The sequence below is a fragment of the Acinonyx jubatus genome, chromosome C2, assembly GCF_027475565.1.
Source record: "Acinonyx jubatus isolate Ajub_Pintada_27869175 chromosome C2, VMU_Ajub_asm_v1.0, whole genome shotgun sequence".
NCBI classification, from domain to species: domain Eukaryota; kingdom Metazoa; phylum Chordata; class Mammalia; order Carnivora; family Felidae; genus Acinonyx; species Acinonyx jubatus.
The window spans coordinates 84,266,501-84,273,902 of NC_069384.1; the positions used below are offsets into that span (position 1 = coordinate 84,266,501).

The 7,402-nt window shown below is 37.9% G+C and overlaps 1 long non-coding RNA gene across 1 annotated transcript in view; it reads left to right on the forward strand.

Annotated features, from left to right (window-relative positions):
• The window catches only part of LOC113599870 (uncharacterized), a 12,837-nt gene extending 11,876 nt beyond the window's left edge, over window positions 1-961 (forward strand). The window contains exon 2 of the long non-coding RNA XR_008297791.1: window positions 1-961. This exon is cut by the window's left edge and continues 5 nt beyond it. This is a non-coding gene — a long non-coding RNA (uncharacterized LOC113599870).
• The last annotated feature ends 6,441 nt before the right edge of the window (window positions 962-7,402 follow it).

The following is a 7,402-nucleotide window of genomic DNA, read 5'->3' on the forward strand; positions in this document are numbered from 1 at the left end:
AATATTTTCCTGAAACACTGGCAGCGTGATTTCTCCCAACCATGTGTCTCCATCCCAAACTGAAATGACCATCTTCCTGAGGCAGCTATTCAAAACTGTGGCCAGCTTGACCGCTTTTCTTGAATTGAGTTACGAACAGATTGGTCAGAAAGCGATACCTGTTTGAGCTGACTGATTATTAACCAAGAGTCAAATTATGTGCCTAGACAAAGTGTGAGTTATGGGAAGAACCCAGTCTCTCTCTCTCTCCTTTAGGTCATAGTAAAGGGAACCATTGACTTCACTGTAGTTTTGGATTATGCAGGGAATGGTCAGGGTTGTTTTGGAATCCCAAAGATCTACTTTCAAACTTTGGTCCTACTGAGGTAGCTGTGTGAGTTTGGGTAAGTTATTTAACCTAATTTTTCAGCTTCTCAATGTAAAATGGGAGCATTTCCAGTCTATATAATAGTGTTATTGTGGGGATTAAATGAGATAATGTAGGTAAAGCACCCTAGCACAGTGTCTAGCATGAAAGTGCTCAATAATGAACAATTATTATTAACACAACCGTTTAAAATTTGAATAGTCCAAGTACCTTCAGTTTGTTTCACATAAAAATGTTTTAAGAACAACTAATGATCTTTTTTTTTCCTTTGCACACTCCAAATAAACAAAACAAAACTTAATGCTCATTTATCCCTGAGTGAGAACTGAGAAAAGATGAATAGTGTGCCTGGATAGTAGATATCCCAAGGTGCTACTTTGAGTTATTTAGCCGCTTCTCAGAGGCACAAAAGTCAGAATTGATGGGGCGGGGCAGAGGCTAGAAGAGGGTGGCCTATTTCCCTCCAAATCTCTGTAATAATGTCTTCAGAAACTTCTGGGGTGATGGTAGAGACAGATCTGTGTCATGTTTACTTAGAAGAATCTCATATTCTGTAGAACTGAAATAGTAAAGCACGAACAACAAAAATAAAAATAACATCAGAACAAATGCATTTTGGTAATTTAGTATGTATTTATTTTGATATTAGCCATCTAACAGAGAATGAAAGTGACAAAAGAACACAGAGAGACAGTATGATGCAATTATAGTTTTTGAAACACTGTTGAGAAGTAATAAAACTGTCATATTTCGAGGACATTAGGGAGTATGTACTTATTAGATCCCATTTAATCAATACCTAAAGCCAATTTATTTAGGTTAAAAAAATAAAGGAGGCTTACAGTTTTAGTTGTATGTATACTACTCCTAAGAAAATGTTGGAAGTAGTTTTCACAAAGAGTCAGAATGATTCTTTTCTCCTTTTTAAAAAATTTTTAACGTTTATTTATTTTTGAGGGACCAGGAGCAACAGAGAATGAGCAGGGGAGGGGCAGAGAGAGAGGGAGACAAAGAATCCAAAATAGGCTCCAGACTCTGAGCCGTCAGCGCAGAGTCAGATGTGGGACTCGAACCCACAAACTGTGAGATCATAACCTGAGCTGAAGTTAGACGCTTAACCGACTGAGCCACCCAGGTGCCCCAATTATTTCTTCTTTTAATAGTGTACCTAATTCACTTTTAAATTTTAAAAGGGTGTATTATAAAACTTTCAGAAAAAATAGCAATGTTTAATACTAAAGTGTATCACTCTTGTTTGGTCATCACCAAAAACAGTTTTTTTTTTTCAACCACCACACACTGGAATAATCTGGAAGAAATTTTTTAAAATAAAATTATCAAGAGGCACCTGGGTGACGCAGTCAGTTGAGCATCAGACGCTTGATTTTGGCTCAGGTCATGATCCTAGGGTCAAGGGATAGAGCCCTATGCTCAGTGTGGAGCCTGCTTGAGATTCTCTCTCTCCCCTTGCCCTCTGTCCCTCTTGCCCACTTGCACTCTCTCTCTCTCTCTAAAATAAAAAATAAAAAATAAAAAATAAAAAATAAAGATATCAGGACTCTCCACCAGATCCTCATTTTATTGGTCTTGGGGAGCCTGGTGGGCATTGGCATGTTCAAAAATTCCCCAGTTGATTCTGATATATATCCAGGATTTAGAACTGGAGATAAACACACACAATTAAAAACTTATGTAGCAAGATTTAATGCATAAAGTAAAAATTCTTTCAGACTAAAAGAACTAATATTGTGAAGTGGATGTCTAGAAACTGAAGTGTATCACACGTGCGACCTTTGGCGTTATCTGAAGTTACTACTTAAAGAATCATGTTGGAAATACTTTTTAAAAAGTAATCCAATCAGAGAGAAAAAGATCTAAAAATTCAAATGGTAAGAATGATATTCTGAATTCACCAACTCACTTCATATTACTTATTAGAATTGCAGGGTCAATTGCCTTATCTCATTGGAAAAAAAAAAAAACAAAACAAACAAACAAAAAAAAAACCATTGAAGGTGGCCAGACCATTTCTGTGGCTGACTGATGAACTAGATGGTGGCAGGGCTGACTGGTGACTGTGACCTGCTTCCAAACAGATATCCTGCTACATAAATGGTGACAGAAAATCAAGAGACCAGAATATTCCTGCCATTTGGCACATATAAACATGGATTAAAAATCAGCTAATAGGCACTCTGTGCACTTCTGTCTGTACTTTGTTATGTGAGCTTTGGACCATTCTTGTTGCATATGAGTGCATGGTTGTAGGACAGTTCATTGGTTTATCACTTCCTCGTTGCTTCTCATGGTCAGATCACCCAGGCAACCACATAAAATAAATTGGAAATGGTCTGTTTGACTAAAACACTGATATTCCAGATTATTAAACAGTTCCATTAGGGAGGTAGCTCATTCTGTGAACTTCTACATCCATGTTCTAGAATTCCTATGTTTCTATAAGGTCTTAATTAAAAATTTTAATTATTAAAGGAGTGAATTACATTTCATCAAGCTTGCTCAAAACAAAAAAAAATAATGCATCTCTGGTAATTTAAAGAGGGAAGTCTTTACTAAATTAAAGTATAAAGTCTTACTTGGCACATGGGACTTTGGGGTGGGTCAACAGGGAATGCCTCACTTCAAAGAACAACTTGATCCTACTGAATTTTTCATAATCCAGAACAAGGATAGGAAAACAATGGCCAGTGGGAAAATCTGGCCTGCCACCTATTTTTCTAAGGCCTTGCAAGCTAGGAATGCTTTTTACATTTTTAGGTGATTCAAAAACATTTAAAAAATATTTTGTGACATGAAAATTATACGAAATTCAAATTTCATTGTCCATACATAAAAGTTTTTGAAACATAGCCATGTTTACTTATTTTCATATTATCAATGGCTACTTTCTTATGAAAATGGCAGAGTTTAGTACTTGCAATAAAGACTGTACATTTTGCAAAACTAAAATATTTGCTATTTGTCCTTTCTGGAAAAAGTTTGCTTGTCCCTGCTCTAGAGTAGTGCTCTCAAATTTTAATTTGCATACAAATGTAGGATCTTGTTAAAATATAGATCTGGTTCAGTAAGTCTACAGCATCTGAGATGTGATTCTGCATTTCTAATAGGCTACCTGGTGATGCTGATGGTTTGAGAACCATACTTGAGAAGCAAGGCTATAGAACACGACCTTCACTATACAGGCTCACAAGACTGATGTCAGTCTGATCAAGAGCAGATCTTTCAGGGATGGACTCATTAACCTAGTTCACAAGATTGATGCAGAAACCTGGGAATCTAATTTACTAGTCTGTAAGGAGAAATATGATAGGGACTGATCCAGAATCTTCTGTCCCTATAGACATGCTACCTGAGATGCTGAATTAGAACAGAAGGAAAAGAAGGGACAGGAAACAGCAGGAGATGGCTATGTGTTTAGATTATTCAACGATTTCAGACGAGTAGAGATTTGCTAGCTCACTGCTACTGGCACCAGAGTAATGGTTTTAAAATGTACCTGGGATTTGTTTTAATCAGGTAGGGCAAGACACACAGATATGGAAGTGACTGTTATGAAGGAATAAGATCCCTAGAAATAGGAGGCATAGCATGCTATGCAAGGGGGGAGCAGCACACAGGGAGGGATTAGGGTTGGTCAGGAGGCAGAGGCAGCAAGGGAAAAACATGAACAAGGGCCTTTATTATGGTTGTTTAGGGTATGGAAGAGGCAGGATAAGCAGGTTTAGGATTGGTTTGTTTTAATAATTTCAGCAGGCTCTGGGGTTTAGGGGTATCTCTTGGGTCTGGTACTGAGCCCTGGAGTGATTAGGGCAGGTGGATAGTGGCCCAGAGTCTAAAAGCTAGATAAAGGAGGGATTAAGGGGTATGGGCTTTGATTAGGTTGGTTTGCATATGAAAGTATAGTCTCCTTGAGTTGTTTGCTCTCTAGGAATTAGCTAGCCCTGGGAAGTGTCCCCAAGGCCCCAGACACCAAAATACCAGGAAATACAGAAACTAAAAAAGTATGATCAGTAGTGGGTCCTTGGACCAGGGCACCTTTGTCTAGGATAGTTATGGGATGGACACTGCCTATATATACCTCTTTGTTTATTTTCTGTTTTTGTAGTTGACCAAACTCTTTTCTAATTGACACATTCTTCTGTCAGATCTGCTCATTCTTTTAGGTTATGGAGAAGTCCTTCTGGTCTGGGCATCCTACAGCCTCTTTTAATTGATTTTGTGTGTTGATCAAGTTTGACATGGCTCCAATCTAGCAGATGTTAATTACCTAGTTTAACTTGGACAACGGGATTATTTTGCTCACTACCAAGTTGGAAAGGGACCCGATATAGTGCCCAAAATAGACAACACCATATTTTATATAACTTTGACTTAATATGACTATTTATACACTTGTAACGCCCTACCTCAGACTATGGAGCCCTCAGTCTTTTCCAGATTGGTAATGGTAACACTAAACTGCTGTATCTGAGTGGGGGTCATTTTTTATGACTCTATGATCACCTGGAGGATGGAGGTAACATTGTGATCATCTATAAGCTTCTGTACATCCTGCTTTCTGCATAGAGATGCCTACAGGCCAGAGAGAGAAAAGTTGTAGCAGCTGTTCTTTGTGCGATTAACTGCAGCATCTACAGGCTGGTTTTGAGTGATCTTTCTGGGAGTCCTGCCCTCGCCACTCTAGCCAAGGAGAATTAATTGCCTATAATGGCAGTAACTTCATTCTACCTCTCATTTTCATCACACAACAATTCCCTAGTCTTGGTTCACTGTTTATGATTATCTTACAATATTATGCCATGCCATTTTAAAGGATTTCCTTGCAAATTTCATTTTAAATATGTCATAACTCTAAAATTACCAGGAGTAGCACTGATAGAACAAGATCTGTCTCCTCATACTAATTACTGTGTGACCATGGTCAAATTACTTCTTTTTGGCCACCAGTCTCCTCATCAGAAATAGAAAAATTTTGTATTATATGATTTCCACAAACCCCTCCAGCTTTAAAAAAACTAAGCTCAACTGGAATGTTTCTGTAAAATATGCATAAAAATGGGTTTATTTCTTTATTGCCCCACTCTTGGCATATGCCATATGGTAATCTGGACCTCTATTTAGCTTTAATTTCTTTTTCCTGGTGTTTTTGTAACTTGTTTAAAAGTCTGTTCCCAATTTTCTTCATCAAAAAAGGAAAAAAGTATAAAATTTTGGGGGCAGTTATCTTATTTGACTTTGTATTCCACAGCTTTTGTATAAATAGTCCACTTGATAGATGTTGGCTGAATTACATTAACGTGAAAGCAAATTACTTTGGGGTAAAGAAATCTTAAAAGCTTGAGAGGCTGTAGCCTTGACAATAAGGCAGGACTTTGACAAGCTAGTTGACTGGATGTGTGGCAATTGTTGGCATCATATTGCAGTAACTGCAGTTTATAAAATTATAAAATAGTTTTGTTTCTCTGGAAACACCGAAAGAGTAACTTGACTTTAAATTTCCTAATGGTCCATTTATTTCTGATGATTAAAGTGATTTCTGATAGTTCTATAATTAGCTTCTATCTAAATCCTGTAAGGATGAAGGAAATTTTTGCATTGAGATTGGAATTTTCACATTTTTCATGGATGGTAGGAAGGAAGAAAGTCCATCTAGAATAATGTCACTGCCATACCTATATATCCTTGGTGGGATCAGAAAAAATCTCCAGAAATGTATTTTTCTCCTCTTAATGCATTTCCACTTATGTGCGACGATTTTGATCAGAAAACTAAAATGTAGCAGCGGGTGGGAAGGGGGGAGGCACTGAATATAGAATTGGTGCCAACAGATGCAAAAATGCCATGGAAATCTTTGGCCCAGAAATAATAGCTTACCAAAATACACACACACAGTTGTTGGACTCTTGAACAGATACACAGCCGTCTGTATAGACAACAGTGCTGTTGGCCAAGAGTCCCGGAGACAGGCCAACCTCCCATCCAGATGCCACTGCCAGTGAGGAGCCATTTGGCATCTACTTCTCTGGCTGCCAACCTTCTTTCCCATTCTCTGGCATGAAATTTCACAGGGGCTGCTCAAGGAAATTAAGACTCTGAAGAGTTCTGTATTAATATGCTGTAACAATGCAGTGCCACAGGAGCCCTTTATGCTATTTGAATGTTTTATCCCTTTATTTTTTTTTAAGTGTCAAAGAAACCTGATTTCTATGTATTTGCCTACAGATAAATGCAATTGCTTTGGAAATTAAGAATGATGTATTTTGATTTCTGCATGGAGCCAACTTTCCCTAACCCAGAAATAAATACCTTGAGGATTTTTAAAGCAAAAGCAATTTGAAGCACACAGCAGAAAAAGAAAGAGAGGAAGGAAAGAAGGAATGAAGGAAGAAGGAAACAAAGAAAAGAGGAAAAAGACACAAAATGTACTGATCTTTTGGGAGAGTAAAAGCAATTGCTCACATCTCTTCAGCTCTAGCAAAGTGAACGCTAAAAAATCTACTGGTCAGGAGAATTTAATAAGCATACTTTTTTCCCAGTGAAAATCGAATAGGTATCAATATACTTCCACAATAGTTTGCATGTGACACCAACTTCCCAGGGGAAAAACAATCAGTGCAAGCACTGTCTTCTCCCCTTGTAATGTCATCAAATTCCAATTTCTGCTTGTGTGAGGTTGTACTTAGCACTAGCACCATTTATTTTTTTTTTAATATATGAAATTTATTGTCAAATTGGTTTCCATACAACACCCAGTGCTCATCCCAAAAGGTGCCCTCCTCAATACCCATCACCCACCCTCCCCTCCCTCCCACCCCCACCAATCCTCAGTTTGTTCTCAGTTTTTAACAGTCTCTTATGCTTTGGCTCTCTCCCACTCTAACCTCTTTTTTTTTTTTTCCTTCCCCTCCCCCATGGGTTTCTGTTAAGTTTCTCAGGCTCCACATAAGAGTGAAACCATATGGTATCTGTCTTTCTCTGTATGGCTTATTTCACTTAGCATCACACTCTCCAGTTCCA